Source organism: Plutella xylostella, chromosome 29 (assembly GCF_932276165.1).
Source record: "Plutella xylostella chromosome 29, ilPluXylo3.1, whole genome shotgun sequence".
NCBI lineage: Eukaryota > Metazoa > Arthropoda > Insecta > Lepidoptera > Plutellidae > Plutella > Plutella xylostella.
The window spans coordinates 10105890-10123984 of NC_064009.1; the positions used below are offsets into that span (position 1 = coordinate 10105890).

Here is an 18095-nt window from a genome sequence, read left to right on the forward strand (position 1 = left end):
GAGACGTGCTTCTTTCGTAAGTGTGAAAAATTATCAGTGTCAATACGTACTTGGTGGTAAGCGTTGCTCCGAAGCTTCGGAAAAAAAAACTGCAGCGCCAGCCAAGTCTGCCTCGTTGTATTAAGTAACTAAATGTCACAATTCTTGTTCGTTCGTTTGTCGATAGGGCCAGTTTTTTAATCCCTGGTTAACTCAACCATTGGTAAAAAATGGCAACCATTAGTTATAAACCATCAAAATTCGTATGCAGCTGTCATGCTTGACACGTCCTTTAACTAATGGTTTAAGTAGACCACGGATCATAAAACTGGCCCTAAGAGAGTGACCCTTCTGCATTCAGATATGAGGGTCTTAAATTAACACCATATAGAATTAAAATACCTACAAGGGAACATTGTAATCAACTTATCATTTATGTACATAGACAGGGTGTTGTAGAGCATAATTATAGAGGTATATAAAATCGAAACCCATCACACTGAGAATCGTTTTTCTTATGACGTTTTCTCCATTCACATACTTATAATTATTTTAAGAATCCTTCAAATTGGTTAAATTCTCTATATTTTTGGTACTAAACTGAGCCTCTGTTCATACATAATACAATCTATAGTGCCACAAACTTATCTGTTCCGGTGAGAGCGAACTAAATTGGTCCATACCTCATTACTTACTAAATGAATTTCATATTGACATAGATTATATGGACCAATTTAGTTCGCTCTCACCGGAACAGATAAGTTTGTGGCACTATATGTACCTGTAGGTTTATTTGTGCATAAAGGACTTCCTGTTTGTCCCCAATCACAAAAAACCATGGCCACTGTTTTATGAACCGCACGTGGGCCGTTTTATCTAATTATGGCAAATAAACCGCTTCAAAGTTCCACGTGGGTCTAAACGAGGGACCGTTTTGTAATAATAAATGGTAATTTGACATCGTTATAAATATTGTTGAATGTAGGTTTTTTCAGTGAACATACCGTTGGCATAAAAAATTTAGTCAAAAAATCCAATTCAGGAGAGGAGGAGAACTAGCCTATTACTTATGTTCTTTTTAGGTACATTTAAGTTCTGTCTCATCTCATGATGTCTTATAAGCTTTCTGTTGGATATGTTTCGTGATTTTAAAATAATTATTACAATGAAAGTTCTTCATTATGTCGGGTCAGAAAGGTAGGTACATAATATATTGACTTTTTCCGTAACCGATAACGTAACGTGAGGTTACATGATTTTTTTAGTTTGATGTGGTTTTTGATATTCATATAGGTGTACATAATCATTATTATGAGATTGTCAAAGTTTAATATATCATTGTGTAGAGTGTAGGTGTTTCCTATGATTCTCTTATTTATAAAAACAAATTAAAGGGCAAAAATAACAGTCAGACAATGACGCCCACATCTAATATCAGCTAGTCACAGATTATCCCAACAATAACTGATTCCTCCGGAATTTCGGTCCAAGAAACATTATTTCATTACTTCAATGACGCACTATCCGTGGCACAGATGTTTAATATTAATAACTACGGGCATCTTATTTCGTCTGAGGAATAATTCGGAGCACTCCATCCGTCATAGTCCCGACATGTTGCGAAGAAAACAAGCTAATAAGAAAATTTAGGAGGCTCCAGACATAGAGAAAAGAACACTACGTTTTAAGAGATGGGAGTACAAGGGAAAAAAAAGAAAAAATACTTGCATTATTTTTTTTTATTCACGCGTACTAACCGAGGGTACCAACAAAACAAAAATTATGACGTACAAAACTGCCAACATAGCCCCGCTGAAATAGTGATGTGCTTCTTATGGATATTTTTTATCGATAACAAGTAAAAAAAAAAAAGTGCGAGTGTATGTATCACTTTAATTTCAGTTTTACACAATAGGATTTCAGTGTTACACAATGACACCAACGTTAAGTCTCGGTTCAACGTTATGTTATGTTCCTATTTGAACACAAAAATATAATCCATGAAATAAACTCGAGATTTTCCGTTGTGCGTGACGTAAGTGCTATGATATAATGTTGAAATAAAATAAAAGTGGAAAAATATAATTATAGGTATTTATTTATTATAAAATAAAGTGTCTGCAGTAAGTCCCACACATGGAATTGTTTTTTTTTTCAATTGTGTTCTTAAAATGTTGTGGTAGAAAATGATTGCCACAAATTCGTTTAAGTTGATGTAGCTTTTCAATAGGCACATAAACCAGATCCTCCTTACCGGTCATCTTAACCCACTGTTTACATCTGCAAACAACATTTTTATAATTATTATTAAAAAATTAAATATTATTTAAGTAGGTATAATAAAAGTCACTGGTAATTTTTGTATGGAGATCCGAATTTTATTTTCGCTAATTTCCAAAACTAGTAGACAAAAGTTGTTCTGATTGATGAGCTGTGCGTACTAATGATAAATGAAAATATCGATATCGATAAAAAAAACATTCATGCACTATTGTTGGTTGTGCTGACCCTCCAGTTATTTTATTAGACTTTAACTTTTTTATACATATAAATAATCTAAATCCTATGCTTTAGCCTTTAATTGTAGCCTACCTTTCCTCATCCAGTGGAAATTTGGCCATGAAAATTCTCTTTTGGCCATCTATACGACCGGCTAGCGGCTCTTAAACCACATATTTCGCAAGTTTTATAAAACGTAATTATTATCAATAATATCAAGCAACACTAAAAGTTAGGTACCTCCACACAAACACTGCACTTATCCACAGTAATAATAATATATAAATAACTGTTAAATCTTAATTTATTTATGATTTAAAATTATTTTTCAAACTAAACGATTGACTGACTGACACTGACAGATGACAAAAGCCAAACATGTCTATGATAGCGTAAAAAGTACTCTGTGAGCGGTGCTCGCCATTATTTTTCGTATGCGTTTCATACTTATTTTTTTCCAGACTGTCTTTCGCCAGACTGGCTCCAGATCCGAGATATGACACGTGCAGCAAATTGTTTTTGGTGATGATAGCTATATGTGTGTATGCATGGCTTAAAATAACGTAGTTATCGGTTAATTAAAAGTCCATATTTTATGCTTTTGTACTGCTTTAAACTAATGTTTGAAGGATTTTTAAGCAATAATAGTACCTACTATAAATAAAATAATAATAAAATAAATAGTCATTTATTTCAGGCTAGACACCCATATTGCTACTATGTCTACAAAATGTAGACAAGTAACCTTGCCATATTTTTTCAAGAGAGCTTTTGACTTTAATTTTTTTTTATCTTAGAACCTTTTTCTTGGCATCTTTGGTTTGCCACAGTTAACGTTAGTGGTTGTACCTATGTATTCATAAATGAGAACTAGGAAATTATACTAAAACCAAAGTTACCTATTTACAAAGGTAATATTTCCTTGTATAATTTCAGGGTTCTCCATGGATGCAGTGTTCCCCCAATGTTCTCTCTTCGCTCGGTAAATCATCATCTGCGTTACGCGTATGGAATTCAGTCGCAAATTAATGTGAACATAGCAAGAGGCTCACAAAATTTTATACTTACGGCAGTGCAAAGACATACATGAAATAAGTCCCGGGATTTCAGTAGGAAGGTATATGATCGTGCTCATACCTAATGAAATTCCTGAAAAAAATAACATGTGTGAGCCATTTTTGTTTTGTTTTAAAATTATATTACTAAGAGAATATAAGGGTGCTAGATCACTCACTGCTGCACTAACCACCTTGAATCTATTAGGTAAGTACCTATAACAATCGCAATCGCTATAACTGTGGACGATATCGGTATTGACATAGACATAACACAATAATGCCATCGAGCCCGTAGTAAAGTCACACGATATCTATAAAATAAATGAGCCGGATTATATATTACCGTTCTTGAGTTTGGTTGGGGAAGTTAGTTATACTCCACGTCTGCCTATAATATACGAATACTTGCATCTTGAGAAAAGAGAATGGCCAAATCTAACCCGCTTTGCAGCCACTAACCAAACCTATTTTTATTCAGTGATAAAGGTGTTCTAAATGAGGAAAAAATCTAAAATACTTTAAAAATATATACTTTGCTTGAGGGAAACAGTACAAAGACTTGATCTTTCAGCTCCTATATCTTCGTTCTCCCATGCCTCATAATAATAAAGTTTACACCAGGATATACTGTAGTCATGGGCTACACATCAGAAGGACTAGTACAAAAATGGTTTATTTACGTTAACCAAAAAACCGCCTTCAAAAAACCACTAAAATGTAAGAAATTATTTAAGGTTTACACAAATTCTACTCGTATGTGACAGTACAAATATACCTAAGCAGGAACTGTTCTTTTTTGAAGTTGGTGCGGTGACAAAGTAATCTGAAGAAATATGGCACCAACTTCAAAAAAGAACAGTTCCTGCTTAGGTATATTTGTACTGTCACATACGAGTAGAATTTGTGTAAACCTTAAATTATTTCTTACATTTTAGTGGTTTTTTGAAGGCGGTTTTTTTATTTTTTTAATTATTATTTTATTTTATAGTTTTTAGTTTATTTGCAATAATTTTCAATCAAAAGTAAGGTGGAAATGATACCAAAAAGTCCTACAAATCAATACGAATCATTCAAGCCTAAACACGAAGTAGTTGCTATATACCGTTGAGGAGTTCCCCTGACTGCCTTCCGTTTCCATCATCAGATCAGAACAAGGTCACCATCATATTTTTTTGTTATAAGACCTATATTTACGTTCTTAATTTCATTAGAATCGGTTAATATGTGCCCAAAATGGAAATTCATACCCTGTTTTTACCCCTTTACCCACCCTTGGGGGTGAACTAAAATTCTGAAAAAAAAATGGGACCACCTGGGAGCTCAATGCAATACAACAAAAAAAGAATTTTCAAAATCGGTCTATAAACGGCGGAGTAATCGGTGAACATACATAAAAAAAAAATATAAAAAAAAAGATTCCGACGAATTGAGAACCTCCTCCTTTTTTTGAAGTCGGTTAAAAATATGCTTAAATGCTAGTTGCTGAAGCCTCCTTTTAAGTATTAGAAACACCTGTGCCAGGAGACTCCGCTCTTCCTATAGATACTTATTTTGTACGCATATACAGTTTCTAGTTTTATCACATTAACATTTTTTCTATTAATTTACTAACAATTAAATACTAAAAACAAAATTCTAAAAGGCATGCAGGTTATTTAATGATAGGTACATAAATAACAAAAGGTAAACGTGGAGTGTGTACAAAGTGTGCAAGTCTATATAGTTTCGTGTTTATGTACAATTGTACATATAATTATATAAGTATGTATGTACATAAATATGTATGCGTGTGTGTGTGCAGTACGGGGTGCATTTAAGACGTGAGAAGAGTTTTGCATCGCGCTCACTCACATCGCGCAGCCTCAAGAGCGAGCGCGACGGAGAACTCTTGTCACGTCTTAATAGCGTCCTGTGCTACAGGGCCTGTATATGTTTCATCATTGGCTGCTCTGGCAGGTCATGGCGCCATAGAGAAATGGCCATTCTTCTTTGGAAGTTGCAGATGTCAAAAGAGACCGCAGTTTATGTATTGGCAGCCAATACATTGTTATAACTTGTCGAACTAGCAAACGGCATATTCATTATTTCAAAGACCATTTTGACAAACCACAAAATTTTAACGGACTGACTGTGGAAATTATAGAAAATACAAGAAATTTTGTGAACATCCCATGCTTTTTAAATATAATAACAACTGCAATTTTTTTCAAAAAATCTCTTTACAGGAATTGTCATCAGTTATCAGGATTTCTGCGGTTAAACTGTCACCAGATACATATGCAAAGCGGCATCATCGTCAATTCGGAAACCTCTCAATCCTGCGCAGTCAATTACCATCTCGCCACAAAACGGCCGGCGGCTCCAATCCATATATCAATTTAAAAATGCTCGTCAAACGCACGATACTTTAATCCGTGGACTATATGCGATTTGTCATCCATTTTGCGATGGCTCTGTGGGACTACCACGAGTTTATAGTGTTGCAGTATGTCTGTAGGCTAGCTGGAATAATATCAGTATTTTTAAACAAAAAAATTTAATGAAAAAATATGTAATTCAGAATTGTTTGTTGTCATCAGATTAATTCGTTTTGGGGCAAGAAAACACTCTCCACGAGTGAATATCTACTGTAATTATAGCCTAATTGCCAGGATTTGAACCCGCGGCCTCTTGAATGAGCGGACGAAGCCTTATCGGTTACGGCACCACGACTCATAATAAACTAAAAATCATATATTCCTAAACAAATGCTCTCAAGGAGCGCCAATTTACGCACTCACGAGTTATGAAAAAGTCTCAATGACATAAGCACCAAAATACTCCTAAACGGAAAAGTCTAGCTTAATGACGCTGTCAAAAATATTAACGTAAGTACATTTAACAGCGCATCAGAATATTACAAACTAAAAATGTAAATATTTTAATAAATTCTAAATTACCTAAATGTTTTCAAAAATTTGGGTTATTTGGTGTTAACATTTTGTAAGTAGAACTTTCCATTCCTCATGAGTGTACATAACAGATACAATAATTCAATACGTGTAAGCTCAGAGTAGTGCCATCGTTTCATATTGGCCGGCTATATGTAAAGTCCTGATATGTCGGTTCGTGACGTCATGTCACTGGTGACGTCATATCAGCAGACGTAAGCGGCTGCCAGTGGCTGTCTGTTTGATTAGTGCCATCGTTTCATATTGGCCGGCTATATGTAAAGTCCTGATATGTCGGTTCGTGACGTCATGTCACTGGTGACTGGTTAGTGTCAGGATATCTTGCAATGCTGTATGTGTAAATATGTGCAGTGTATGGTCGATCCATTTAAATAAATCATATTATTGCTTTAGTTCTTAACCCTGCCCTAGGTCGGATCTGTTCGAGACAAAACTAGGTTAATATAATATGCTACTTTTGGACAGAAAGAAATAAAAATAAAATAGGTACTGGTACATGTAGCCAAAGTTAACTTAAAGAGTAACATGATTAAGAATAACATTATTATTATTATGAGTAACAAATTGGCAAAGAGACAATCTCAGCAATGCAAGCTACATAAATAGGTACCTGTTCATAATCAATGCAACGCTGGATTCAGTTTTTACCCCAGGATTTCCACTGGCATGCCATGCAGCAGGAAATAGCTATTAATCTGTAAATTACATAATTTCACAATCAAATACGTGGAACCTACTACGGTCTACTCATACAGTAAAGTATAATCAATAAATGTATACTGTAAACAACAAGATTCCTCATCTCTCTCCAGCAAAATAAACACTAGAATACCTATTTTATATTCGATAAACATACAAATATTATAATTCCGTTTCTACAAACCAGATAGAAATTTCCTGTATTTGTAGGTAAGTTCCTCGTATTTGCATTTAAACGCGAGTAACAGAGTTAACTTTAATTCATTTCCTTTCTGCACCTTTATTGCATTACTTGTGTTTGTTGGAGGAAACCTCACAATTGCATATTAATATTATGATATTGGATTTATCCAGTAAACCAAAAGAAGTTGGTTATAAGTTGCAGTGTGTTCGTAGGCCATGCCGATACAAAGACTGGGTGAAGGCGCCTATCGGCGCCTCCCCCACAGTTAGGGTAAAGCTGAATAAGTCCCTTATGGCCGACTTCAGTAAATAGGTTTCATTTAGAAAAAAAAGCCGATACAAAGAAATTGCATCAAATAGGGAAGATAGAAATTAAAACAGAAATGTCATGTCCTAATTCATTTCAAGGTATTTAGGTACCTACTCATTGCAAACGGCGATATGGCTCACGACATAATTCATAATAATTATAAGGACAAAAAGTGGGTGGTAACCTACTGGTTATTTCATGAGCTTATGCAAGCATACTAAGGATTTGCAGTCCCGCAGCATAGATAGATACAGACGTCGATAAACTCATTTCACGCGCGTTCCTTCAATCATAGCGCAGTATTTACAGGGAATCGCGAATCATTTAACATATTATTATATCTATGTCGATAACGGATCGGTGCAGCGGGGACAGCTTAAGTATAGCTCGCCCATGGTCCACTCCTCCTATTGTAAGATAATGACGTCACATGTAGAGACCATCAGCAGTGCTTGTTAAACATTCACAGTCAATCTCGAAGACAATCGCCACGTGTTTGTCATGCATCTGTAATTAAACCACGTCATCTAGTAAATTAATTCACAAGGAGACATAGCTATTCTATTACCGATGGCAAACAGAGATAAGCATTGGGACGGAACGACGGAGTTAGTGCTAGCGTAGATGCGGACAAAACCGTAGAGTAACTATTGAACTGAACAAAAGTAACGCTTTCGATAATGCACGTAGTGAATAGAATAGAATATATCTTTATTGGTCACCATAAACTAAAACATACAAAGAAAACTTATAAACTAGGATCAATGAACAATAGGCGACCATATCGCTAAGAGCGATCACTTAAAGGCAACCTTATAGTGAATCTAAAATGATTCTACATGTAACCTACAGATGATGTAAATATAGATGAATGTTATTGACTATAAACAATAATTAACCATACACTTCTTTTTCGTAGGTGACACTAGGGATGATTGTAAACCGTAGTGACAGGAAAAGTCAGTCAGATCAGTTGTTGATCGTTGACAAAGGATGTGCCAGATCTATACAAACATAGGTGCAGTTGTAACCGTGTAAAGTGGACGAAAATGAAAAGTACGAGTAGATGACGCACCCCTGAAGTATATTTGCGTCCTGCTGTCAAATTGGCTTTACAAAAAAAACTGAAAACTTAATTCATCTTTGTTTCAGAACCGCGCAGCGTGGCTGAATATCGCGATCACTTGTGATAGTGCATTTACTTTGCCAATTCACTATCTCAGCTAGATAATGGTGTGAACTCAATAGTGTAAACCGCCTAGCTCTATTTATGTATTATTTACTAGGTAATACCTTCGCAGATTATGAAACTAAATGAAAAGTACACATAATTATCTTTCTGTCTTTATACAAATAGGTATCTGCCCCGGCCGTTGATCGAACCTCCTTAGACATAACAGTCAAGATCACTAATTATAAATACCATTTGCTCGTAGCCTTTAAGACAAATGAGTTACCTACGGAAAATTTAAGAAAAACAATTTTATGAGCTACTAGTACTGCGTTGCAATAAGGCTGTATTTTAATAATTAATATTTTACAATTAAAATTCTCAAGTTTTCAAGCACTTAATTGAATTTCTTAACATAATTATTTTCTGTGTAAAATGGTTGCAATAGGGCACTTGCATCTTCCTCGCAAGTTAGGTAGTTGATTATTACATTATAATTATGCCGTTGTCTAAGTATTTTCATTACTAAATTTTCTACATAGTTCGTTTAGCATGCACGTTTTTAAGTGCGATATTATATAAAATATTATCTCCAAAACACAAAACTCAAAAACACCGAGCACCAACAAATTCACGCTTCCAGAACCGAGGTTCCGACCATTTACAGTCGTCACAGTCGTACATCGCGGCTGCTCCACTCGGGGCATTAATTAGGCCCGTAATATCAGAGTTCCTGCGTCGGGGCGGAACTAGCGACAAATGATGGCGCGTCACCACCGACTACACGAGATTTTACAACGATAATGCCACGACACGATAGTAAATAAAAAGGATTGTGTTATTGTTTAAGTACTTACCAATTTTTTATGCAAGAAAACTCTATAAGAAAGGCTCTTATTGTATTCATACACATGCATACAATAATGCTCACTGTACGGCCAGTGATTGCGAGTCACACTCACACTCACGTGATAGGTCGCGAGCAGTATCGCCGTTTGGGAATGATTACAATGCACTTAGGGTACACACATCTAGAAATCAAGATGTGCAGGTTTGTTCGCGATGTTTTCCATCACCGTAAGAGCACGTGGTATTATTGTACCTAATTGGAAACACAATTGAAAGAATTCATTGGTACAGGCCAGGATTTGAATCCACGGCCTCTTGATTGAGAGGACGAGGCCTTATCCAACGTTCTAAGAGGTAGTCAGAGGTTGTTAGTCACACGCTTTTCGCTGTACATTTGTTCTCACGTGACAAGCGGCGAGCCGTATCGCCGTTTTTGAATAAGTCCAATGCACTTAGGGTACACATCAAGAATCTAGATGTGCATGTTTCTTCAAAATGTTTTCCTTGGCCGTTTTCTAGCAGGTTAATAAACACCGTACTTAAAATTCTACACCTATCTTAAAGCGAGTTGTCAACAAACATACTCAGAAACTATTCTCTTGCTTTGTCGACCAACTTCTCCGACAATGCTAAAGTTCTAGAGAATTCTAGTTTCTAGACCTCTGAGGTCACCTGCGGGTTGCTAAGTCCATTTGCACAATGAACAAGACGCGTGTTTTGCTAACTAACGTTGTGCTGAGATAATTTTGTGTATCGTATACATTAGCCATGTTTCTTGAATGCACTTTTTGTTCCTTGGTGATATTTTGATGATTTTAGAGAGAAAACACTAGACAGTATGGTTCTTCGATCAGATCAGTGACTATTGCTGACTGCACAGGATGTGCCAGTGGTACCTACCTATATACGAGCAGTACCTATACATAAAGGTACTTCAGAATAGGTGATACGTCTCTAGAGGAGGCTGCTTTTGTGCACCCCGAATGCCATATGGAAGACGGATTAGTAGTTTCAATTATGTACGTTTTTATCATTTTTAAATAAGAATAATTGCATTAGTGTTTAAACGAGCGAATGAACAAAAGATTTATCTAAATTGAATGAAGGAACTACACAAAAGAGGAAATTTTCCGTCGAGTTCGCTAAGTTTGGAATGAGACGGTTCAAAAATTAAAGTTGGATGCGCGAATTCGGTCGGAAGACGCGATTGACATAAACTTTTGTCAAAGAAACTCCTTTCTGGTTAAGATTTAAGTCGAATAACTGTCTGAAACGGTAGTAAGGATCTTATGCAATTGTCGTAACGGAGGTCTTCCTCGGAACCTTATTGCATAGGTAGGTAGTATAGGTACCGACCGGCACCCACGGAATAAATTTTAAACCGATAATAGGTAATAAGCAATCATTATCATCCAATTTTGGTTTGTCAAATATTTCAAAACTACGATTGTTATTTTTTAACCGACTTCGAAAAAAGGAGGAGGTTCTCAATTCGTCTGTATGTTTTTTTTATGTATGTTCACCGATTATTCCGCCATTTATGGACCGATTTTGAAAATTCTTTTTTTGTTGTATCGGATTGAGCTCAGGGGTGGTCCCATTTTTTTCAGAATTTTATTCCACCCCCAAGGGTGGGTAAAGGGGTAAAAACAGGGTATGAATTTCCATTTTCGGTACCAATTAACAGATTCTAATGAAATTTAAAACGTAAATATAGTTCTTATAACAAAAAATATGATGGTGACCTTGAGCTGATCTGATGATGGAAACGGAAGGCAGTCAAGGGAACTCCTCAACGGTATATAGCAACTACCTCGTGTTTAGGCTTGAATTCGTATTGACTAGTAGGACTTATTGGTATCATTTGCATCTTAATTTTGATTAACAAATATTGGAAATAAACTAAAAAACTATCAAATAAATAATAATTAAAAAAAATTAAAAACCGACTTCAAAAAACCACTAAAAAGTATTTATATTTATTTTTTATCACAATTGATTGATTAACTATTGATGATGATTTTAGATGACTATCTAATAAAGATTCATGAAAAACGGTTTGTGTTATAAAGTTGTAACTTATAACACTAAACATGATTACGTCCAGAGCTCCCACCATTTATTTAATGAAGTGATCTGACTGGCTAATCTTTTCACCACGGTCACCTAGACCTCTAAGAAAAAGATATAAAAGATAAATAATATTAATTATACGTTGCTTAGCCGAAGACTTCACACTTAGCAAAGTATCATAACGTTACGTGTGTCGTGACTCGACTGCCTTCTCCTCTGACGGGACTCGTTCAAAAATCACACGCGAACAATTGGTTATCAACTTGAAACATACCTACAGAAAGAAAGGAGTTAAAAAGAAAACGCAAAACAAATTAACTTTCTTGCTAACTGGATTTCCCTGAATGTATTTTTTATTCCTTCAACTTTAAAGCATAAAAGTGGAATCACAAAAGTTTTCCGGCTTTTTGAAAGTGTTCGCCGCCTATTTAGAAAAAAAATGTTTTTCCCGTTTTTTTTAAGCGGTAATTAAGTAACAAGCTTAACTCCATTTAGGGATCTTGACCAAGTTTTAAGAGAAGTTGTTATGAAGGTTGGGTAATGTCTTTTTGAGAAATGCGTTGTTTTAAAGCCTTATATTATTTTTAACCGACTTTAAAATGAGGAGATTTTAGTGTGTACTTTTTTTCACTGAATCAGCGGCTGTGGGTGATTATGTTACTTTTTGGGAGAAAATAATAATAATTAGGTATAAACAGCAGGGAATGATCATAGACTGATGATGATGTGTACATAAATGAATTATACATATAGCTATCGATTCCATGTACTTTATTGAATGTGGTTTTAGCAATGATAATCCCGTAAAACATCAGTTTAAATACAAACAACATCCTTATACACAGAACAAAACAGAAAACAGAATAAACTTTTCCACATTCACAAAACTAAATCCAATACGCATATGTTTGACCGGTGGCTCAGGGGTCACTCTATATTGTAGAAGACACAATCCTCGGAGGTGGAGTGGAGACAAAACAAATCAATGTGGCACAAGATAAAACTCTTTATTCTTGGATATGAATTTATTCTCCCAGATACACGTCCGTCTTGGACCACAGCTAGCAACAGACTGAATCTGCTCAACCAGTCAACCCAACCGCCATTACTATTTCTTTTTTTTTTTTAGCTTCGAACTATGGCATTGTCGAATGAATCCTACTTAAATCGGTATTCATTCGACAATATCAAGTAAAAATAACACATTTTCTTATCGACCCTAACAATCGACCATCCTGACATCGTGCGCGTCCCTGCGCACGGCACCAGGTGGAACCCTAACAATCGGCGAGTGACTAGTTGTTCAGATTTTACAATATTTCATTAAATTTAGATACTATACAATTTTGAAATTTTTAACAAAAACAAAAATAACAATTATAATAAGTTTTATACTGACTTATTAACAGATGATTCTCTTTCAAAATATTAGTATAATTATAGTAATTATTATATAAAGTACTTATACAACTGAATAACGTTCAAGCTAATATAAAATACATTTTTAATAAATACATGATCAATATAGTGAATACAAAAATATATCCCGAACGAACGATTAATCGGGTTTCATAAAACTAGTACCTGGTCCGAACGATCGATTAATCGGACCTAGGTATAGTAACGACTTGACCATACCCGAACGATCGATTAATCGGGATGGTCATGAATACTAGCTGGTAACCCGAACGATCGATTAATCAGGTCACCAGCTAGACCGATGCCTTGAACGATCGATTAATCAAGGCACCAGTTCGATAGAGTAGGCGTGGACAAGCCGATCGATTAATGCTTGCCACACTCTACTTCGACACTCTTACAGTTGGTTGATCAAAACCCAGCTCGATCGATTGCCGGATTTGATCTGAAACAATCGATGAAATAGTCTGTAGCTTCTTCTCTCTTAAACATAGTTTTAAAATAAATACCACATACTTATTAATACCTATATAATATTTATATAAAGCAACAAACAAGAATCATAATAATATATTATTTATGTTTAATTGAGTGATTAAAAATATGTAGAAGGTCTCTTCTACATATAGTTTTAGTTATGTACATAGGTTTAGTTTGTATAATATATAGGTAGGTAGTTTAGTTTGAAACATACTTTATTATTAGGCTTAAGTTACTATCTCATAATAATATATTGTAATATTTCCTCTAATTTAAATAAAAAAAAATTAACTAGTGATTCATAATCAATAATCAAATTCACTGCTATCTGAATCGTTCCCGTTTTTTAATATCTAAAGCCTCGTATTCACTAGGCGACAAATTGTCGCAGAACCTATCTAGGCACATGTCGTCTACGTGTCGCCGCGACGTCGCGCTCTGTTCTGCGACGTCGCACGCGACAATACAGCGACATCTACGTGTCGCAGAACAGGTTCCGTGTTTTGGCTCGCGAGACAGAACTTCCTGCGACATCAGTCTAGCGCATAGAGTATATTTTTTTTACTAGGTCTAGCGACCGCTGTTGCAGAGTGTGGACGCGTGCGCGACTTCTGTATCACGACATGTTACCAAAATGTTCTGAGAACACGCACCGTAGATGTTCTGTAACAGTCTCAGAACTTGTGCCCTAGTGAATTCGAGGCTTCAAGCGGCGATATGGATCCATGGCATCATGCGATCCGCCGCGATGGTAGTTGGACGTCGACTTTGAGTGCTATCTAGACCAGCGACAGGCGCGACTGTATATCTGTCCCTCCCTAAAAAAGAACAACTGTCCTAGCGACTGTACATACTAGGTATGTTGTTTCCAAAGCCCTTCATTGATGTATAGGAGCAGAATTGTGCTGCAATCCCATCCCCATGTTAACTGATTCTCTTATGAGAGTAACCTCGCTACCAAAATCCACGAAAGCAAGCATCGTAACACCATTGACAGTAACTTCCTTCGTGAACTTAGAATTTGGGTTTACGTTACTGAGCCTCAACCGAGTCAATACCCATTGTCTTTTTGACAGCATCGGTGTGACCACTATTGCTGCCGACTTGGCCGCGGGCAATATTTTCAGGATTCTTAGGGTTACTACGGCAAACATCTGCCAAATGCCCGATCTTTTGACACCGCGTGCATTTTAAGAGGGGCTTAGGGCAATACATAAAACTATGTCCCGTTTCCTTGCAGTTGTAACAACCAGTAGGCGGAACATTACTATCACCCGCTGTCTGACTTTGGCCACCGCTGCTATCATTTGTGGAAGAATGATTACCATGTTTAAACTCAGTTGGATCCACAGCAGAGCGCTGTGAGTCTTTGTTACTAACCAAATACTGCAATAATTGATCAGGGTCAGTACAACGCAGAGCAAGAGCACCTGACCTCAATGTCCTATCTGTTAGACCATGGATTATACAGTCTACAGCACGTTTGCCTACAATGTCACATTGATTAACCAAAGTCTGTTTCTCATAAAAATATACTTCTATCGGTTCGTTAAATTGACTTTTCCTTTTCAGCATATCCTCCAAAGCCTGGCCGTAGTTTTGTTCGTAGGGAAAAGCATTAACTAGCTTATCTTGCCATTGTTGCCAAGTAAATAGTATCGAATTTAGACCCTCGTACCATGTCTTGGCAAGGCCTTGGAGTTTCTGCATCGCAAAATGCGTAGTGGTCCTTTCATCCCAGCCATACACCGAGGCGCATTCGTTGACTTTCTTTAACCAAACATCAATACGTTGGTTTTTCGTGGAAGGGTCAAAGTTCGGTAGAATATTTTTGTGATCTAGTTTTTGATGAGGCGCAACTTGGGTGGATGGCTGTGATGGAAGTCCACATTTAATAGAATTGAATATGTCTATAACATCTCTTTTGGAAAAAGAAGGACTACGTGACCTGGGTAAGTCTCCATCGTTGCGATGCTCTCGACGCTGCTCTACTGGGGGCACTGCTCCACTGCGACGAGAAGAGCTGCGATGCCGGTGCTCCTCACGGTGTTCGCTGACACGCCGTGGACTCGAGCGCCGCCGTCTGGCAGCGTCCACTCGCTGGCGCTCCCGCTGAAGCTCCCGCTCGAGCAGCTCAATGCGCTCAAGGCTCTGTCCGAGCCCCGGTTCCCTGTGCAGCCGGCTGGGACTGCGCGTCCTCAAGCGGCTGCGGCTTCTGCTGCGAGTGGCAGGCCGTGGCTCCCCACGGCCAGGCGTCTCGAGGCGTCGGCGAACTGAATCCCGACTTGACTCCAGATCTTGCGGATGTTCATCCATCGTCTAGTAGCTCGAGGACCGAAAAAAAAAAGAAAACAAAAGAAATATTAAGCACAAGCATACATTTTCACAAAATGTGAAATATCTCGATAACCGTGCATCGTAGACAAAATCTGAGCAAATTTTCAACCCCCTTTGTAACCCCCTAGCCCAGGAAACTGGTCAAAACAAAATATAAAAATTTCGAAAATACCCTCAAATTTAAACACTCGCATATACTTTCACAAAATGTGAAATATCTCGATAACCGTGCATCGTAGACAAAATCTGAGCAAATTTTCAACCTCCTATGTAACCCCATAGCCCAGGAAGATGATCAAAATAAAATATTAAAATTTCAAAAATACCCTCAATTTTATTTTTTTGCTCTTAAAGCAGCCACGTGGCAAACTTATGATTTTAATGGCTACGTGACCACAGAAAATGTTATCAACAGTAATATTAATGAACTTATTACAAAAAAATCCAGAAGCAAAATAAGGAAAATTAATGGGCGTGTTACTTACGTTTTTTTTTTTGGTCGTTTGCCACTTCTGAACTGTAGAAGACACAATCCTCGGAGGTGGAGTGGAGACAAAACAAATCAATGTGGCACAAGATAAAACTCTTTATTCTTGGATATGAATTTATTCTCCCAGATACACGTCCGTCTTGGACCACAGCTAGCAACAGACTGAATCTGCTCAACCAGTCAACCCAACCGCCATTACTATTTCTTTTTTTTTTTAGCTTCGAACTATGGCATTGTCGAATGAATCCTACTTAAATCGGTATTCATTCGACAATATCAAGTAAAAATAACACATTTTCTTATCGACCCTAACAATATGACGAAAAACAAAGTTTCCGAGCGCTGTTGCGCAAGCCACCAGTGGTCACCACTCCATCTCGTTACATTAACGTCTCTCTTTTATCATTACTAAATTGACAGATTCTGAACGGTTCATCAACAGTCGGTGACGAATCGTTTTATTGGCGGGACAATCGACTGTAATGTCGATGAACCGTTCAGAACCTGTAAATTTAGTATCTGAGATTAAAACAGACTTTAGCTCTCGTTCGTTAGTTTTTCGTCAGTATAGAGTGAGCCCCCTGAGCATTGTAAGCGGATCGAGGCTCCGCTTGCACCGGACAAGCCTGTTAGCTCCGCATTTGTTAGATTTCCCTTTAAAATCTACACGGATCATTGCTCATACGATTCTGTTAGCCACAAAGTAAATCTGTATCTTGAAGAAACTTCGCTTCTATGAAACACAAATGCAGGGTAGAATTATATTTGTGATCAGAGTAATGCTGTTTGTTGCTTGAACCAACATTCACTTTGAAAAATAATAACCCGTCGGTTTATACATTATGCTGGAGTCGGTATTTATCTCTACCATATAAGCCTAGTTTCAGAAAGGAACATTGAACTGATGTCGCCATTAAATCTATATCTGTCTATTTTTGTCCGTATATATACTGTGAAAACAAGTCAGCAATTAGCTTTAAGTTCCTTTCTACAACTCAGTGATAATTACATTACTTTTTTTTGGCGCTCGCGCTCATTACGAGTAACACACGTACTGCTTTCTCTCTTCAATTAAATTAATTAACATCAGTAAACAGTAAAGTTATCAGTGCAAATTGTATATATTTCTAAAGCTCATAGTGCAAACTAATAAACTGTGTAAAAAAAGTTATCTTAAATCAACGTAAAAGCAAGTTATTACCTAAACAATCACACAATTACTCAGTTAAAATTCAAATGGTGACAGTGATTTGACCTTCAAGTGCGTGCCCGAGCAACGACCGCTAACCGGTCTACTACAGTGATTACTCAGTGCGCCGAATTGGTACCATATTTTTGCATATCGAAGTATCAGGCAGCGTAGCGCATTGGATATCGCGCCGTACAAAGAAGAGACGTAATTCGTAGGCGCTGGTTCAAATCTCGAGATCACAAATTCCTCTTTTTTAATTTTTATATAACATCTGGCAACAGAAATGCCTAATTGCGCATCTTGTATGAAATCTATTAAACTAGCTGATATTCTAAAGTGCCAAAAATGTAATAATACATTTCATTTTGAGTGTCTCAATATAACTCTTATAATGTACAAAGCGCT

The 18095-nt window shown here is 36.8% G+C and overlaps 1 long non-coding RNA gene across 1 annotated transcript; it reads right to left on the reverse strand.

Moving 5' to 3' along the window:
• Positions 1-2135: 2135 nt before the first annotated feature.
• On the reverse strand, positions 2136-2942 carry LOC125490992. Its single transcript, XR_007268042.1, has 2 exons — positions 2572-2942; positions 2136-2259 (listed from the first exon to the last, which is right to left on the reverse strand). It is a non-coding gene; the product is annotated as an uncharacterized LOC125490992 (long non-coding RNA).
• Between the last annotated feature and the right edge of the window lie 15153 nt (positions 2943-18095).